Genomic DNA, 19,282 nt, shown 5'->3' with positions numbered 1-19,282 from the left:
AAGTTCATCAAGGACTGGAAAATATTAATCTGGGAGCTCACGGATGGGCAGTGATGCGCGCTCCCCAACAGCGGGCACTGCCTTCATGTTCATGCTACCTGTGGGCTGAGCCGCCCGACCCTGGCGCTGTGGGCACTCACTGTGACAGGCCGGGCATCCCCGGTTCTAGATCCACTTCCAAACTGCTTTCCAAGACAGGGCTGGGGAGGGGGTAGAGAGACAGAACACAGACTAGAAGACAAGAGAGAGCTCTGACTCTGACAACGGTCCTTTTCTTTAGAAGGATGCCTTTTTTTCCCCCTAGATGGGTGGCTTTTAACCATGACTGTACGTTAGAATCACAGAGGAAGCTTTAAAAAAGTATGCTGGGGCTCTACCCCCATTGGTTATGATTCAACTTCTCTGAGGTGAGCCTTGAACACGGGTATTTTTAAATTTTCTAATAAGACTAAATTTATTCAAGACCCTAGTAAAAGTTTTGCTTTTAAGTACCCAATAGTATAAAAAGTACAAAACAGATTTATAGATTTCTGATATATTAATACAAAGTGCATGATGGCTACATACAGTACATCCTACAGGCAAAGAGAAGATTGTGGTTGAGGTCTAGTAATAAATAAATAAATACAGAAGTAGCGATGATCCGTATTGTAGTATATTCTACCACCAATACTGCAGCCAAAATGTATTGGGCTGGCCAAAAAGTTCGTTCGGGTTTTTCTGTAACGCTGTTATTGAAAATCCTGAACGAACTTTTGGGTCAACCCAGTACCCCTCCCCGCCGTTCCCCCCCCCACACCCCCCAAAAAACCTTTTCAACATAACTCAGGAGGAAGATGGTAATGGCTGGGATTCTTGTAATACACCTCGAAGTCTATGGGAGAGCTGACCTAGCTCACTGTGTAGTATGTGCATATGGTGGCTTGTAGTTTCTTCCAAAGGAAGAAATACAAAATGTTAAGTTTAGATTAAGAACTATAAAACTATAAGGTACCCATAAAAAGTGGCTCACTCCTTATTAAATAGCTCTTCGGCGATTCTGATAATGGAGACAGGCTTGAGAACCGTCGTCCTGCTTGGAAAATCCACCAGGAACATCCCCACCATCCTCTTTCTTTCCAGGATGTGTTTGATCTGCAGGAGTGCTGCTTGCTATTGGCTGATGTTAGGATTACCTGGAGGGCTTTTTAAAAATGAAGATGTCTGGAACTCTCTCCCGGAATTTCTGATTTAATTGGCTTAAAGTGGGGTACAGGATCAAAGATACCTCCACAAGCTTATAATTCCATATATATAGAATTATTCATTACAGCATAATTTGTAACAACAAAGATTGGAGGCAACTCAAATGTTTATCTATGAGAGTCATTAAATAAATTCTGGTCCAACCTCAACCTAGAATACTACACATCTGTTCAAAAAGAATGAGAAAGATCTCTCTGCACTGATATGGAAAGACCTCTAGGATATACAGAAAAGAAAAAAAAAGCAACAGCCAGAAGACTGTTTATAGGGTACTACTGTTTGTGTAAGATGGGAAGAAAATCAAGAATATGCTTTTAAATTGCTTGTATTTGCATAAAGAAACACTGGAAGAATGTACGAGAAAATAATAAAAGTGGTGACTCTGGGGATGGGGGGTGACAGAATGTTTGGGGACGTGGGTGGAATAGAGACTTTTTATAGTGTCTTGACTTTTGAAACATGTAAATCACCTCTTTTCAACAATAAAGTTCTTAAAAATTTCCTCATGTGTTTCTAATGAGTAATCAGGTTTGAAAACATTTATCTAGAGCAGGAGTCAGCACGCTATAACCGGTGGACCAAATCCAGCCTGCTTCCGGTATTTTTTTCTTAATAAACTATTTTAGAACAGTTTTAGATCTTCAAAATTATTGAGACTATAGAAATAGTCTCAGAAATTCCCCATATACCCTACACCTGGTTTCCCGTATTATTAACATCTTTTGTTAGTGTGGTACATTTGTCACAACTAATGAGCAAATATTGATAAATCATCATTAGCGGCAGGCCAGACTTCGTATTTCCTCAGTTTTCCCCTCATGTCCTTCTTCTGTTCCAGGGTCCCATCCAGGATCTCACATTACATTTAGTCATCATGTCTCCTTTGACTCCTCTTGGCTACGATAATTTCTCAGACTTACTTCCCCCATTTTTGATGACCTAGGACATTCTGAAGCACACTGATAATGGATTGTGCTGAATGTCTCTTAATTGGATTCGGGTGATTTTTTTTTTTTCATGATTAGACTGGGATTACGTGTTTTGGTAAGGAAGACCACGGCGGTCATGTGCTGTTCCCATCACATCATATTGTGGGTACATGCTATCAACAAGATTTATCACTGTGGATGTTAATCTGGGTCACCTGGCTGACGTAGGGTTTGCCAGGTTTCTCCAATGTAAAGTCATTCTTTTTTTCTCCTCCCTTTCCATACTGTACTCTTTGAAAGAAAATGACTATGCGTAGCCCACACTTAAGGGTGGAGTATCTACATAAATTATTTAGAGTTCTTCTGCACAGGAGATTTGTCGGTTCACCTCTCTTTAGTTATTCAATCACTAATTTATGTCGTTATGAACTCATGGTTATTTATTTTATACTTTGGGTTATACATAATATTGCTCTATTTTCTGGCTCAACCATCTTTGACCGTCAGGAGCTCTTTCAGTTGGTTCCTTTATCCCTTTAACATATCCCATCATTGTGTGGCCCTTTTTCTGGTGCTGTTTTGTTTTCTGAGCATTTTCTTACTTTCTGGAACTACAAGATACTCCAGGCTCGTCTTGTGTATTTCTTGCCCCACCAGAATTAACCATTTCTCCAAGGAGCCCTGATTCTCTTTCCTGGAGAAAATCCTGTTATTAAGAACGAAGATCTGGGCATTAGGTGTGCTCATTGCTTTGGGGGTATCATGGCTTCTAGGTTCTCTCAGCTGACAGAGCAAAGAGACATAAGTGTATATACTAACCTGCATGTACACACGTATCTATAACTATTTCTGTATGCAATCATCTGTATCTATGTTGACCTAAACATGAGTTTGTACTGATGTCTCCAACTTTATCCCGTTGTCACATGGATCATTCTAACCTCCTCTTCTTGCTCATGTGTAATCTCCCACTCCAGCAATGAAAACCCTGCTCCCACCAACCTCCATCCATTTTCTTAATTGTCCAGTCCCAATGTACGTACATAACAGTTTCAGAACTGTTAACTCGTATGCCTTTAGTCTTACCAACTCCACTCATTTCCAAACTTACTTAGGTCAGTACTTTGTTCTCTAGCGCCATTCACTGATGTGCTTGCGTTTGTAGTACACTGAAGTTCTGTGGTCACTTTCCTCCTTCATCCTAGGATCTCCCAAACTCTAAGATGATTTTTTTAAATCTGTATACATTAAAGTTTACTCTTTGTTCTGTAAAGTTCTATGGGTTCTGATAACTGCTTAATGTCTTGTGCTTATCGTCATAGTATAATATGGAACAATTTCATCACCCTGAAAAACTGTGTTTCTATTCAACTCTCCTTCCCCTTCAAACTCCTGGCAACCCCTCATCTGTTTATCATCTCTATAGATTTGCCTTTTCCAGAATGTCACATGATTAGAATCTTACACTGTATAGCTTTCTCAGACTAGCTTTCTTTACTTAACAATATGCAATTAAGATCTACCTGTGTCTTTTGATGGCTTAAAGGCTCATTTCTTTTTATTCCTGAATGATATTCCATTGCATGGATGTACCACAGTTTATTTACTGAAGAACATCTTGGTTGTTCCAGTTTGGGCAATTATAAATAAAACTACTATTCACAGGCATACTTTTCTGTGGACAGAAGTTTTCAAACCAGTTGGGTAAATACCTATGAATGTGATTTGCTGAAGTGTAGGGTGAGATGCTTAGTTTCAGAAGAAACTGTCAAACTGCCTTCCAAAGTGGCTGTACCATTTTGCATGTCCACCAGCAATGAAAGAGACACCCAGTTGCTTTGTATCCTTGCCAGTTTGGTATTGTCAGTTTTTGGATTTCGGTCATTTTTAATAGATATGTAGTGGAATTTCATGGTTTGAATTTGCAATTCCCTAATGACAAATGGTATTGAGTATTTTTTCTTGTGCTTATTTGCCATCTATGTACCTTCTTTGGTGAGGTTCTGTTCTTATCTTTTACTCATTTTTAATTAGGTTTTTTTAATTGTTCAGTTTTAAGAATTCTTCTTCGTATATTTTTTGATACAAGTCCTTTATCAGACATGTGTTTTGCAAATGTTTTTTTCCAATCAGTGGCTTGTCTTTTTCTTCTTTTAATAGGATCTTAATAGCAGAAGGTTTCAATTTTAATAAAGTCTGACAATTTTTTTTTCTTTTCTGGATTGTGATACTGGTGTTGTATTTAAGGATTTATCACCAAACCCAAGGTCATGCAGATTTTCTCCTATATTTCCTTCAAGAGTTAACTTTTGTGCGAGGTATAAGATCTGAGTCTAGATTCTTCTTCTTCTTTTGTTTGCATATGGATGTCTAATTGTTCCAACATCGTTTGTTGAAAAGACTATCCTTTTTCCACCGAATTGCCTTTGTTCCGTTGTCAAAGGTCAGCTGACTATATTTGTGTTAGTGTTTTCCTGGGCTCTCTATTCTGTTCCATTGATCTATATGTCCATTCTTCCACCAACAGCACACTGTCTTGATGATTGCAGCCTTTGAGCAAGTCTTGAAATCTGGTGGTACATGTCTTCCAACTGTGTCCCTCTTTGTTATTGTGTTGTCTAATTGAGGTCCTTTGCCTTTTCATATACACCTTAGAATTAGTTTATCAATACAGAAAAACAGCATGCTGAGATTTTGACTCGAATTGGGGTGAACCTACAGGTCAGATTAGGAAGTATTGACATCTTAACAGTATTGAATCTTCCAACCCACGAACATAATATATGTTTCCATTTATTTAAATATTTAATTTTTTTCAGCAGCATTTTTCAGTTTTCCTGCTTGTTTTTATAAATGAAATTTCATTGGTTCATAGCCATGCTCATTCATTTATGTATTATCTGCAGTTGCTTTTATGGTATCTTGTCAGAGTTCAGCAGTTGCATCAGAAACCATACAACCCGTAAAGCCTAAAATACTTACTATCTAGCCCTTTCCAGAAAAAGTTTTCTGACCCCTGATCTAGAGTTTAAATTGTAGAACACCTTTTCTTCAATTCTGTTTTCTATGATCTCTTTCTTTTTGCTGGCTTTGGGAAAGAAGGCATCATCAAAAAAGGAATGAGAGCCCCTTAGCTTCAGCCATGAGTTAAAAATTCTTTTCAGACAGTGGACAGGAGATCAATAGGAGCCTTCTCTATTATCAAGATCTTGTGGGTTGGGTTGGGAAGTAGATTATTACCAGGTTTGTTTATGTTCTGAGCTCCGTGCAGCTGACCTACAGGTATCTCAGAATGCCCATCACAGCACCTGGAACACAGACGGTTCTTAACAAATGCTTGATTGATGGATGAAGAAGGAATAAATGATGTGTGACAGAAGACTCCTGCAGTGGTTCCTCTGGTGTCAGCTGAAGGGCAGAAGTGACATGCTTAGGAGCTATGAAACTGGGGACGAATGCAACAGACCCATGAGGCTGTAGCCAACGGCAGGTACATAGAAAAGATGGCCCTTTGTCTGCCAAGAAAGCTAACAGATAACATGAACACTGCTTTCTACACTTAGCAAATGTAGTCTTGCGTTGAGTCTGTATCGGTACCAATGCAATATGGAAGAGAGTATGTTTTAAGCATCATTTTGTTCCAGGTACTGACCTGGGGTCTTTACATAAACTATTTCCAATACACATAACAGTTGCAAGGTATCCATTAGTATTCCAATTTCTTAGCAAACTAAGACTCAGAGAGCAAAGTGACTCCCTTACAAATGTCTTCATTTTGAAGTAATGGAGCCAAAGCTAACTGTGGCGGTGTAAAGGAATCTTGAACCACACCACGCTTTTCATCCACACTCAGTGTAAGCGCCAGCAAATAGCACGATACATTGCATAGCTCCCTGCTTTTATTCGGGTGGCATTTACAGATGCCAACTCTAGGGATTTCATAGGCATGTCACAGATGTGAAGAAACTAGCAAACATATTTCCATGTCTGTGAAAGACCATCCCTACTCCTAGTTTGTTAATCAATTGGTTGGTCAGCCAGGGGCCGTGATGTCCAGTAGCCTTTCACAGTGGGCACTGAAGGGCATCAGCAAAGGGTGAGGCCTATTTCCTGCCCACAGGAGCCTCATGCTTTCCTGGAGATCACGCACCTCCCCCTGTCCCCACGGGGGACCAGTGAATCCATTAAAAACACAGTCAGACAAATGATAATTGCTATAGATTTATATATACAGGCATGGACTCAGTGTAATTAAAAAGCTGTGGAGCCTTCAAACTCTTCAATTGTTTATGCATTCATGCATAGAGCAAATCCTCATCAGTAACCAATTTCCACTGTCCAAGTGGTCATCTTAAAAAAAAGACTAACATTTTATAGCACATTACCATTCACATAGACCTCACAAATGCATTACCTACCTTGCAAGGTAGCTGGGGCAGGAGTTATTATTGTACCCATTTCAAAGGTTTGTGTACTGAGGCTCAGATAGGTGAGGTAATTTGCCCAAGGTCATGCAGCTAGTAACTCAAGGTCTGTCCACTAGCTTACCATTCCCTTCACTACTCTCATGTCCCCAAAGCTCTCATGCTCTAATCTTTTCTCTCATTCCATGTGAAATCCACGTGTCCCCCAAGGCACTGAGAATGTAATGATGAGAGTCTGCGTTTCTTCTTCTGGAACTTCGACACCAGACGGCTCTCCAAGAGGTGCTTGGTAATCCCCTTGCCCCATGTCCAGTGAAATGAGATGGCATCAGTTCCAAGGACCAGCACTGATACAGTCTGCCTGGCAGCTGTGCAGCATCTGCAGACTCCAGCTGCCCCAGCCTAGCTGGTGTGTCTCCTTCAGTGTGGAAAGCAGGTAGGCTCAGCAGAAGCCTTCCCAATGCAGCGGCCACAGAATCTTCCGCGGACCTCTTAGCACAGGCAAGTGGATCTGCTTGAACTCTATAAAGCTCTGTGGCCCCAACCCACTCCCTCACTCCACCCCCAAACCAGTCACCCATTCTCAGCTCTACCTCTGTCTTCCCACACCCTGTGACCTTCTAGTGTCTTCCAGCCAAAGAGAGACCTACCCCTCCTAGGGGGTAAACAAGAGAGAGGGAGATGGAAGTGGGGGCAGGCTCCCGGAAAGGATAAATGGCAATTCCTGCACTACCTTCCTTCATCAGCAGCTAAGCACCCACCCGCCAATGTCTCACATCCCTCCTGAAAGGCAGTCTGCAGTGTAGAGAGGTTAAGTGGATTCACCATTCTGTGGACGGGCAGGGATTATGACCCAACCCCCCTGGATACTAGGGCTGACCGCCAACCCAAGTGTTCATCTTGTAATTCAGAGGACTGACATGCTTGACGAACAAGAGCCCAGGAACCAGAACTGGGCCAGCATAGGCTCTGAAATGCGTCCTACATCCACCAGGCTCACTGTGAGCAGGGGCTCTTGTATCTTGTTCTACACCATCTCTATCTTTGAGCTAAGTCGGTGACACTGAGACCAAGCCAGATCAATGCATTTCAGTGGGCCCCTGGCCACTTTTCCATGCTGCGCTAACAACATGGACCAACACGGTTGTAACACAGCTTCAGAATGCAGGAGGGGCGTGGGGAGGATTGAAGGACGGAAGGTGAGCAGTCATGGAGCTCAGAGTATCACACCATCGAGACTGGAGAGGACCAGCCTGCAGATGCATTAAAGATGGTCAAACTGAGAAGGTTCTGTGCAGAGGAGAAGAGTCTTGAGCCATTTCAGAACAGGCATTTCATTCTCTGATTCAAGATTCGCAGCTCTAAACATCAACTTGTGAAACACTCAGAAGTAACAGATAGATTCCTGCTCCAGGAGCTCCAGGAGAGGAAGTATTATTATTATTATTACTGCTGTTGCCGCTGGTGGTGGTGTTACTACTATCACTACTGCTACTGCTACTTTTTCCTTCTCTGACTCATTTTCCCCTTCAGCTTCAATTTCTTGCTGGAACTGCTCAGGAGATCATAAAGAAGGAGCTACCAGCACTCTCTCCCCACCCCGCTAAATTTGTTTAAAGAAATATGTATGAATCCATAGAGAGAGACAGATCACAATCCCAAGATTGGGCAGAGCTACTGCAGCTGCAAAGTTATAAGCCCATAAATAAAGTTTATGGTTAAACTGGCCTGACCTGGCTTTGCCCCTAGGTACAGAAGCAGTATCTTGTCATTAGTATGCAGAACACATCAGCCTAATGTCTGCTCATTTGTTCTCAAGCCACTCTGCTCTATAAATCTTTTGGCCAGGGCAGAGTAGGGAAGGGGGAGCCAAAATGAGGGGCAGACAGAAAAAGGGTCAGGAGAGAGAGGGGGAGGGCTGCCAGGAGAGTTTCACTGCTGAAACCAATAGGCGGCCACTAGCTCCTGTCGCTCGGCGGAGAGGAAAGCCACACGTCACAGAAAATAAAGTCTTTAGCTTCTCCGGTGATAGGTGGAGAAGTAAGAGACTGTGGGAAACAAAAATCTCATTCATAAAATATTTTTGAACTCTTTTAGCTCAAAAACCGAGTTCAAAATGATCTGTCCTGTGTTTTTACTGAAGAAGCCAAGTCCCCTCCCTGCTTTTTTGGTTGCTTATCTTTGTTTTGTTTTTTTTGTTTGTTTGGGGGGTGGTTTTTTTCCCCACTTTAAACAGAACACGGGGATTCGGCTTACCCACACCACATGGGGGGCCCTTAGAGAAGCTGATGGGGCGTCTGCAGTATCTCCATCCTTGGCAGGCTGAGTGTGAGTGCTGAGGAGTCCGTAAGAAAAGGATGGACAGGCATGCAGGAACGCAGACCTTGAAAACCTCTCTGCACGAGGCCTTATTGAGAATTGACTTGGTTTGCTGAAAAATGAGAGTTATTCCTTTGCTGGGCTGACTTTCCACCCATTTCTCCTGTTGTAAGAACCTAGGAATAAAGATTCTGACAGCCTCCTGCCTGGGGATTCTGCTCGGGGAGGGGAGGAGAGAGGTGGGTTCCAGGAGAAGGCAGCCCTACAGTTGCTGCCACTTCAGGGCTTTCAAATTTCCTACTAGGCAGCAAGCAAGGGGACATCTCTCTTTCAGCCTCCATCTGGGCAGAAAGAACACCTGCATATTGGAGAGGTGTGTACGGCTCCCATCAGGCAAGGACGGTGGCCAGGAAGGGCAGAGAGCTGGAGAAGAGGGCCCATCCCCCAACCTTGTTCTATGCAAGAAAGATGGTTAGAATTAACCTCGGGGCAGCCTGGAAGGAGAAATCAGAGGCTGCGGCCTGCAGGCTCTGAGTGGAGGCGTGGGAGGGATTATAGGTCCCAGGTTGCCCAACCAACCCTTGATGGTGATGCTGGGGGCCTGAGGGTACTTTTAAGCTGAGGGTTTGTATTTAAGCCTCAAGCCTGTACATTAAAACTAATTTGTTTCTTCCTTTATTCTTGGGTTTCTCAATGGCAGCCATCCTTACATTTGGGAATGGATAATTCCCGCGTGCATGCGTGCGTGCGTGCTTGTGCTTGTGTGTGCATGTCTGGAAGTTTGCAAGGTGGTCGGCAGCGTCCTTGGCTCTTACCCACAAGATGCCAATAGCATCCGCCAACCGACTGTGATTACCAGAAAACACCTCCAGACGTTGTTAAATGTCTCCCGGGTGCACAGTCGTCCCCAGTTCAGAACCACTGCCCTACGCATCTTCTGCCTTGTGCTTCCTCTGGTCACCGCCATCCACTTCGACTGTGCTGGCCTTCCACGGGCCTTCCACACAGGCAGGAGGGGCGGGGCCCCCGGGCACACAGAGAGGGAGGAAGCACAAGGAAAGATGCCCAGTTCTTGGCCTCAGGGAGTTTATTCCCTCAACGTGTTTTTAAACTCATCCTTAGGACCCAGACCAACGAGATACAAGCAAAATGACTCTTCAGGTGGGGCTATCAGATTTAGCAACAAAGACGACAAGGAGCACATTTTTAGTGTACGTCCTGTGTAGCATTCAGGACAGGCTTATACTAAAACATTACTGGTTGTTGATCTGGAATTCAAATTTACCTGGCCGTCCCGTATTTTATCTGGCAATATGGCCTTCAGGTAGAAGTAAACGCATAAGGAAAAAATCCAGAGAGGGAACAGATAGTCTCATGATGCAGGAATATGCCATTTTCTTGGAGCAGGATTTGACCTGTAACCAAAAAAAAAAAAAAATTAGGGACCTCTCCTTCATCTCACTTAATGAGGCTGGGCTGAAAGACCAGAGCATCTCTGAGTGATTGTCTAGATTCCTCTTCTGCTCCCCATTGGTGGTCTTACACGCTCCCTTCAGAGACTCTGTCTCTGGGCTCGGCTGCAAGAGGAAATGAGACCGTGGGCGGGCGAGTCTCTGTCAGGCTTTATCTGGAAGAGGGAGACGTGACCACGTCATAAATCCACAAGGAACAGGCACATTTGCTGCTGGAGCTGGAGGAGCAGGGGAAAACCTTCACTGGCCTTTTTCCTCTGCCATCAATCTTGCTTCCTCTTTGAAGGAGAGAGATCATTACTCATGGCCTGACAAAGTGAAAAGAGGGAAGGAGGAGCCAGGGGAGAAGAAGAGAGACCTAGCGTGGCAGGTGAAGCATCAGCATTTGGGGACCCAGAGGGGTGGAGTGGAGAGGGACAGCCAGGGTGGGAAGGGAAGATGGGCACAGCCAGGGTCCAGAGCAAGAGTGAGGCCGACCATGAGGCAAACCCAGAAAATCTGGTGTGTCTGAGTTAAAGGGGGAAACCTACACACAGGGAGGAGGGAAAAGCAGGAAGGGGGCCACCACCAGCACAGAGACACACAAGTGCTCATGTAGGTCCTTCAGGGCCATCGGACCCCGGCGTCAGCGTTCAGAAAGACGTGGCTAAAAGCCCTGGGTGGGAGTCAGGGCCACGTTCCAGTCTTGGCCTGCCTGGCTCTGGTCACTCACCTTCCCGTGCACGCCTTGGTTTTCTCATCTGTCAAATGAAGGTCCTGTTTTTTTTAAAATATATATTTATTTATTTTATTTATTTATTTTTGGCTGTGTTGGGTTTTCGTTGCTGCACGCAGGCTTTCTCTAGTTGTGGTGAGCAGGGGCTACTCTTCGGTGTGGTGCGCGGACTTCTCATTGCGGTGGCTTCACTTGTTGTGGAGCACAGGCTCTAGGCTCGCGGGCTCAGTAGTTGTGGCGCACAGGCTTAGTTGCTCCGTGGCATGTGGGATCTTCCTGGACCAGGGCTCGAACCCACGTCCCCTGCATTGGCAGACGGATTCTTAACCACTGCGCCACCCGGGAAGCCCAAAGGTCCTGATTGAAATGATTCTTACAGTCCCTCTGGTTGTCAAAATTCTGCCTTGACCGGTTCTGTTTTTCTTTCCTTTTCCCTCTCATGGGACATTGGGAATGCCCAAGCTTGGGGCGTTCTGCCATTTTCTTCCTTCCGTGAAATTCCGAAGCTCTGAGAAACCCTAGAGAACCCTTGACCACTAAGGTTTTCTTTGAAGATGATGCAAAGAGATGCTATGTCCAACAGGAGAGCACAGCATGGCAGAGGACTAGCCATTGTAATCCTAAGGAGTGAGGAGGGAACCAGGTAAGACCGAGACTCAGTCATACCCACCTGTAAAATGGGGCAAGTAATCCCTGTACAGTTGAACTACTAGGAAAACAAAAGAGATGGCTGCTAAGGAAGCATTTTTTAAAATAGAAAAGCCCTACACAAATATATTACACATAATAACAAACACACACGCAAAAAAACACACACTGAGCTATATGACTCCAGCAGTCTCTAGCCTCCAAGAGGGGAAGCAAAACAAGAGCATGTCTGGGAGGGAGGGGGCAGGTCTTTGGGAAGACGCTGCCAGTCTGTCTTTCCTTCAGGACAACAGCTGAATTCCAGAGCCTCATCAGACGGGACCTCCATGTCTCTGCAAAACTAAACGGACAAGCATGACCTCCCCTTGGCAGTTAACCTTATTGAAGCTGTCTGGGAGGTGAGACATTTATTAACACAGATGGACTGCCTTCCGAGGGGGCCCCGCTGCTGAAGGCTCAGCAGAATGAATCCTTCCCCAGATGCAATAAGTCTGTGCTTCAGTGTGGAATTTGATAACATCCCCCTTGCCAAAGGGCCTTGATGGAAGGGAAGCCGTGCTTTTGACATGGGAATAGTCAAACCATGAGGCTGAGGAGCTCTACCTGCAAACACCGGTCCTGGGAGGCACATGGTTTCATAATTCTGGATGAGCAGCTGCAAACTCAATTTCCCTGTCTGGGATCTGGGTTAAAACTCTCTACAGTGGGGATGGGGGTGGGAGGGAGAGGGGTAAAAATATCCCTGACGAGTCATCCATTCCAATGTTCTCTATACTGGAGACCCAGAACACATACCCGTATTTAAGATGAGATATTCGGGAAAAAAAATCTCTGAACCAGCTTAAGCAGCACAGAAAATGTATCAGCTATCTACTGCTGTGTAACAAACAATCTTAAAATTTGGCACTTTAAAACAACAAACCTTTATTGTCTCATGGTCTCTGTGGGTCAGGAATCCAGGCTAGGCTCAGCCGGTACCTCTGCCTCTGCATCTCCCAGAGGCTGTGTTCATCTCAAGGCTCCACTGAGGTGGGAGTGGGGAATGCTGTCTGAAAGACTGATATGATCTGACTGATATTTTAAAGTTCTGAGTGGGTGAGTATTTTACTTATTCAGTGAATATCCAGAGCAGTGGTTCTCAATCCGAGCAGTACATTGAAACCCTAGGAGAGTTAAAATAAGAAAAGAAAAGCTTACACTCCACCTCAGAATGACTGAATCCAAGTCTGGGGGCGGGTAGCATCCAGGCATCAGTTTAAAAAAATGAAACATGGACGTACATACACTACCAAATGTGAAATAGATAGCTAGTGGGAAGCAGCTGCATAGCACTGGGATGGTGGTCATACCACCGAGGGAGGTCAGCTTGGTGCTTTGTGACCACCTAGAGGGGTGGGATAGGGAGGGTGGGAGGGAGACACAAGAGGGAGGAGATATGGGGATATACGTATATGTATAGCTGATTCACTTTGTTATACAGCAGAAACTAACACACCATTGTAAAACAATTATACTCCAATAAAGATGTTAAAAAAAAAAAAACTCAATGGTGAAAAAACAAAACAAAAAAAATGAAACAAAAAACCTCTGAGAGTGATTCTACTGTGAAGTCAGGGTCCAGATCTAGGGCCTAGAGAAGGGTTGGCAAACTATACCCCAAATGGGCTTCTCTCCCTGAGTTGAAATGTCACAACAGCCTTTTCAGTTCCTCATGAAACCGTGGTGTGATGCCCTCCCACACAGGTTCCTGAGGCACAGCCTCTGAGCATTCAGAGGTTCAGAGGCAGCGTCACTGGCTGTAGCCAAGAGCTGGGACAAAGTGTGGACCATGTGCACGAGCTGGTTATGTCCTAGGGCAGGATGTGCAAGGCCCACACCTCTGTTCCCAGCGCTGCCTTCTTTGGAGAGTTTTGCTCATGGGAACAGCCCAACACATGTCCAACACGAGGGGCGTTTCCCTGGTGCAGTGGCGCTCAGCCGCGACCGCGCATCCTCAGGACCCCCGTGCCGCTGAAGAGAACTAAACAGTCATCTGATGCTGGGATCACAGCAGATTCTGGGGAGACTCATTCAGCAGGTCTGGGGTGGCAGCTGCTCCGCTGAACGTTGTAAACAGACACTCATGCCTGGGAATCATCGTATTAGACTCCAGCAGCTAGAGCAGTGATTTCCAAACGTGAACATGCATCAGAATTCCCTGGAGGGCTTGTTAAAACACAGGTTGCTGGGCCCCATCCTAGAGTGTCTGGGAGTTCTGGGGTCGGATCCATGAATGTGCATTTCTAGCGGCCTCCTCGGTGTTGCTGAAGCTCCTGGCCTGGGGACAAGACTATGAGAAGCAGTTTCAGCGGATCGTGAGGTTCTCCCACGAAGGGGACTTGAAGAAGCAGAGGAGCGCGGGCTGCGTTCTAAACACTTGAGTCCCGTTGCTAAACTATGCGCAAGGCAGACAGTGTCTCCAAATCTCTGTACGGTTGTGTGTAGACGCCCGCCGAATCCCCTGAGGGGCTCAGCGGGGTAGCCTAACATCAGCTGGTCTCTCCTGGAAGGCACCAGAGAAAGAGCAAGGGTGATGAACGAAGGGCGAGGAAAACAAAGCCTTTCGAAAATGAAATTACTCAGAGCTCCTTCAAAACCCACCACCAGTGGGAACCCGAAAGTGTCATTATATAACCCGTGAGTGTCATTAGGCACTTCCCTTCTGTCCCACCCACTTCTGCCAAGCTTTGTGTCTGGGAGAAGCAGAAGGGGGTCTTGAGAGCCTCCAGACTCACCGCGTAACGCCCCACATTCCCCTGCCCTGACAAACTTCCTCAAAAAATAGGACTTGGATCTGTCTGGAGCCAAACCCCAGAGCTTCCCATCCATCAGTTAATATTTATGGGGCCTTCACAATGAGCTAAGCAGGGATATAAAAGGAAACAGTTCCTGCAGACTGTTATTAAGCCAAAGGAGAACAAGCACCTCGCCTTCTTTTTCACAGGGTGTTGGCAGCTGGGTGGTTTGTGTCTGGGTCAAAATGAGCATTCGACCACTCAGCCCCTAAGCATTTATTGAGCACTCTGGATGTCACAGGCTCTGTTCTAGGCTCTGGTGGTGTGGCCGTGAGCGAAACAGACAGAAACCGCTTCCAGAGTGGCGGGGAGAGCAGAGAAGCCCTAAGAAGCTTAGGGGCAGAAGCTAGAGGCCGATACCCACACTCTTGAGCCCCATCCTGTGACTGGGTCAGCTGGTCTGCTAGAGAGCTGCTTGTGCATTTCATATGCCCTTTTCCAAAATCTACTATTGGGGCTTAAACACCTGCAGTTTCAAGGCCAGTGGGTGAAGGGGTCTGAGTTTAGACACGTGAAATGCACTTTCTCCACAGAGGAATCAGATGCTTCTTGGATTTCCAGATCTCTTGCCTGAATGAAATGTTCACTCTAAAGCCACGAATCTGAAGCCTCGACCACCCCAGGTAGCGCCCTTCTTGGAAGGTGGCTGGGTACTAAGGAACCCAGATCCCCAAATCTGAGCCTGACTGGTGTTCTGAATCAGGATCTTGTGAGGGTGAGGTTCACGGTGACAGGTACCATTTGCTTTGTCCAGTGTGGCGACGCCAGCGCCTAGCACTTTGCTTGGTTCCCAATAGGTGAGTGAAGGAATGAATGAATGAATGAATCAGAAACAGTTCATGGAACTTTGGAGTCCCAAGGGCTTGTGCCAGGAACACTTCCCCACCCTCGTGCGTGTCACATTGACCTCACCGATGACACTCACAGTGCCCATGGGGCATGGAGGTGAGACATGAGGCCACAATTGTCGTTGGAGACCCACAGAATAGGAGAAACATCCACCTGACAACCCACACGATTGTCCCGCAAGGGATGAATGGAGGGATGAATTGTGAGCTGGAGAAAAAGCAGTGGGCCTCCTTTCCTTCCCTCCTGCAACCCCGCTTCCAGACATCAGGTAACAAGGGGGAGCTGGGGTAAATTTTGAAAGAGAAGGATGTGAACTCATTACCTTTAAGAGCAATAGATCTGCGCTGAATGGGGATTGAGCCCCGTATTTGGAGATGAGAAGGAGGAAACAATACATAAAAGAAGCTCAGCATGGTTACAGGGTGATACATGAATGTTTTTAACATGCATAGCATGTTAGCATAAACACACCAGCCTGCACAGAAAATGTATACAGAGCAAACCTAGTACATGTTCTACAAGGAAACAAGAATCAAAAAACCAGACAGGGCTTCCCTGGTGGCGCAGTGGTTGAGAATCTGCCTGCCAATGCAGGGGACACGGGTTCGAGCCCTGGTCTGGGAAGATCCCAAATGCCGCAGAGCAACTGGGCCCGTGAGCCACAACTACTGAGCCTGCACGTCTGGAGTCCATGCTCTACAACAAGAGAGGCCGTGACAGTGAGAGGCCCGTGCACCGAGATGAAGAGTGGCCCCCGCTCGCCGCAACTGGAGAAAGCCCTCGCACAGAAACAAAGACCCAACACAGCCATAAATAAAATAAATAAATAAATTTAAATATCACAACACCAATTCATGATTAAAAAAAACAAAAACAAAAAACCAGACAAGTTCATGAGAAAAGTCCCACTTGGGATAAACAATTCCACGGACTTGTTCTCACTCTATAGACCATGCTTTGCTCTCCTCTACCTTGAGGTCTTCGCTCTTGGCGGTTTTCTGTTCCTGGGATGACAAGACTTCTTCCCCCGGAAAACTCCTATTCAGCTCTCAAAACTTAATTTTCATCTCCCACCCCAAAAAGACTGCTTTCCCCAAGGACTACCATAGCACTCTGAACCTCTGCTATGGTTGCGTGTATAATTTAACACTGTGGTTGAACGTGTTACCCATCTATCTACTTTACTTGACTGTGAGTTCCTGAAGGCCAGGATCCTTTCCTATTTATGTCTCTCCAGTATCTGGCATGAAGAAGTCCTCAATACAGGTTTTTTTTGTTTTTTTGTTTTTGATTAAAAACAATGCAAAAAGACTGTTATACATCATGTCCAATTTGAACATCCAATAGGGACACGTCTCTATGAGGAAGACCAAGTTTTCACAGAAAGTTGAAAAATACTCCCTGCGTCCGGCCTTCCAAGTTGTGGACCATGGCGAAGACCACATGTGAAAGCTGGGTGAGAGCTACCCCATCATTCAGGAGGCCCTCTCAGGAAGCAGGGAAGCTCGCGGACGACTGAAAACTTGTTTGTATCAAATAAGCACTCGCTGGAGTGTTCAAAAACCAGCAGGTTCCAACTTGAACTTTCCAGAGAAATCATTGCCGTATACCCTACACTTGGTGCGACAACACAGGCAGCCAAACCGAGAATCCCTTTGCCCCTTGATGAGGGACCCATGGGAACAGCTGGAGCTCCGGTCTCAGCAAGACCTCCAAAACTTTGTGACGATAGGCCACCCCCTCTCGGTTCCCTGCCAGGTGTCTCAGTGTTGCTGCCTGAAAGAGCGGTAAGCAAGATGAAATAACTGTGGTATTTATCGCTGTGAATTAACACCAAGCTGTTCATGGCTAATGTGGTGGTATTAAGGGTGTGGTACAGCTTTCGGTTACCGACAGCCTCCTTTGCAGGGTTATAAACTCCAGAAGAGATGTTCCCTCCTGGCTGGAACTTGGCCGCTGGCCTGAGGTTCTTCCCTGTGGCTGGGGCCCGACCTGCCTGCTCGTCAGCCTGCCGAGATCTGCCTGCAGACACTGCTGGGGCCACGAGCTTCTGGAAGACTTGCCCCTTGGAAGCCACTTCTGCTGTGACACTGGCATTTGCAGCCCCTAAAGCAAAGAATTAAAGAGTGAGATTGCCATGCTCTAGAAATGTCCAAGTCCTTATGAAGTCACCCAAGGAGCCACCAGGAGATTGTCCATGAAATGGATAAGGCTGTCGTTATAGGGCAGGTAGCTGCAGAAGTGTTAAATCAAGAACGAATCTGTTATTCTTGTGATTCAATTCTCCACCTTTCCAGCAAAAACCCTCAAAGGGTTGCTTCAGACGAGAGGATTTATCAGGGAGTGGGTAGGGTGGTGTGTCTTTTATTTGGATTACGTTTTTAAGTTGTAACGTTTCTCGTCCCTTGGGCAACTCTCCATCCCACGGTGTTTTGCGCTTTGCCCATTCTCTTGTCCATAAACAAACTATATCTCATTTTAACTTTCCTCCCTCTAGCAACCCTCTGAAGTAGGCAACAGGAGGTATTAGAACTCTGATTTTACAGATAAAGAAATCGAGTTTCGGAAAAATTCAAATGACTTTCCCAGATTCACATGGCAGTGACCAGATGCAAACCCAAATCATCTGATGCCAAGCCCAGCGCCCAGACTTTCCACCCTAGCATGTTCTTAAAAAAAAAAAAAAAAAAAAAAAGTCAGCATTTTTCTCCCACCTGGTCCCACTTCCTGCAAAGCGGATGGGCAAGAGGGTCGATGGTACTGAATTATGAATTTCCCTCTGGGAAAAGGTGTTGCTCAGTGAGCCGCGACTCTCTTCCACTTAAATTTAAGAGCAGCTCGGTTCAGTTGAGCTCAGATTTCCACTGGTTAGGGACCCAGGATGAAACGCCCTTCTGAACTCTGCCATCCAGGGTTCTGAATCAGAGAAAGAGAACCAAGGCAGATGACTCCAAAGACCATTGCCAGACCCTACACCCCAATTAGACAAGAGCTATATAATAACATAACCTTATCCCCCAAGTCCTCAAAAAGCAATAACGTGGTAAAAGGAACCAACAAATTAGTAACCCATTACCTACAGATTTTAATTAGTGATGGGAACTAGATCCAACGTGAACGCCTCCCTAGAAATTCTTCCTGTTCCAACCACCTGGCAGGGACATTCACTCCGATCTGGGAGTGCTTTCAGGAAGCTAGCAACAACCAGCTCAACCTGCCGCATCTTCTAAGATGAAGAAAACAACCCTTGGATAAGCCACAGAAGCCCAGCTAATGACTCCAGCAAGGCTCAGAGACTAATGTAAAAGGGCAAGCGTGTTGGTCACAGTTGCCTCTGATTTCTTAGCAAATTTTGGCTGAACATGTAGAAACCAAAGACCGAGTGACACCTCATTTTCATACTTGGAGATTTAAGTGCTACCCTTGATTATCCACCTGAACAGGATTCACTAACACAGAGTGTGTAAAGAGGTACTTGTGTTGAATTTTGAGATGAACTAAATATGCTTTATTTTGCAATTGCTTCCCTACCTGCTTAGAGTTGCTTTGGCTCACATTTATGTCTTGTGTAGCCCTTGGTCACACATCAGCCATGCAATGGGAAAAAAAAAGCGATGAGAGGGGCACGTGGACCGAATATGAAGGATACAGCACGGGATTGCACACATGAAGCGCCTGCATGGCATATGGCCCTTGGTTCTTGCTCACAGCCGTTTTCCTTGCTGACCAATGAAAGGAGGAAGAATTAGTTTTAGTGTCTCCTATGTCCAGGGAATTGTCTCCGTCACTGCCAGTCCTCAGGCCCCACCACAACTGCTGCTTCGCTGAGATGACTTGGCTGGTGATC

The sequence above is a fragment of the Balaenoptera acutorostrata genome, chromosome 20, assembly GCF_949987535.1.
Source record: "Balaenoptera acutorostrata chromosome 20, mBalAcu1.1, whole genome shotgun sequence".
NCBI lineage: Eukaryota > Metazoa > Chordata > Mammalia > Artiodactyla > Balaenopteridae > Balaenoptera > Balaenoptera acutorostrata.
The sequence above is the reverse complement of the archived record's forward strand: the minus strand, read 5'-3'. Positions refer to the sequence as shown.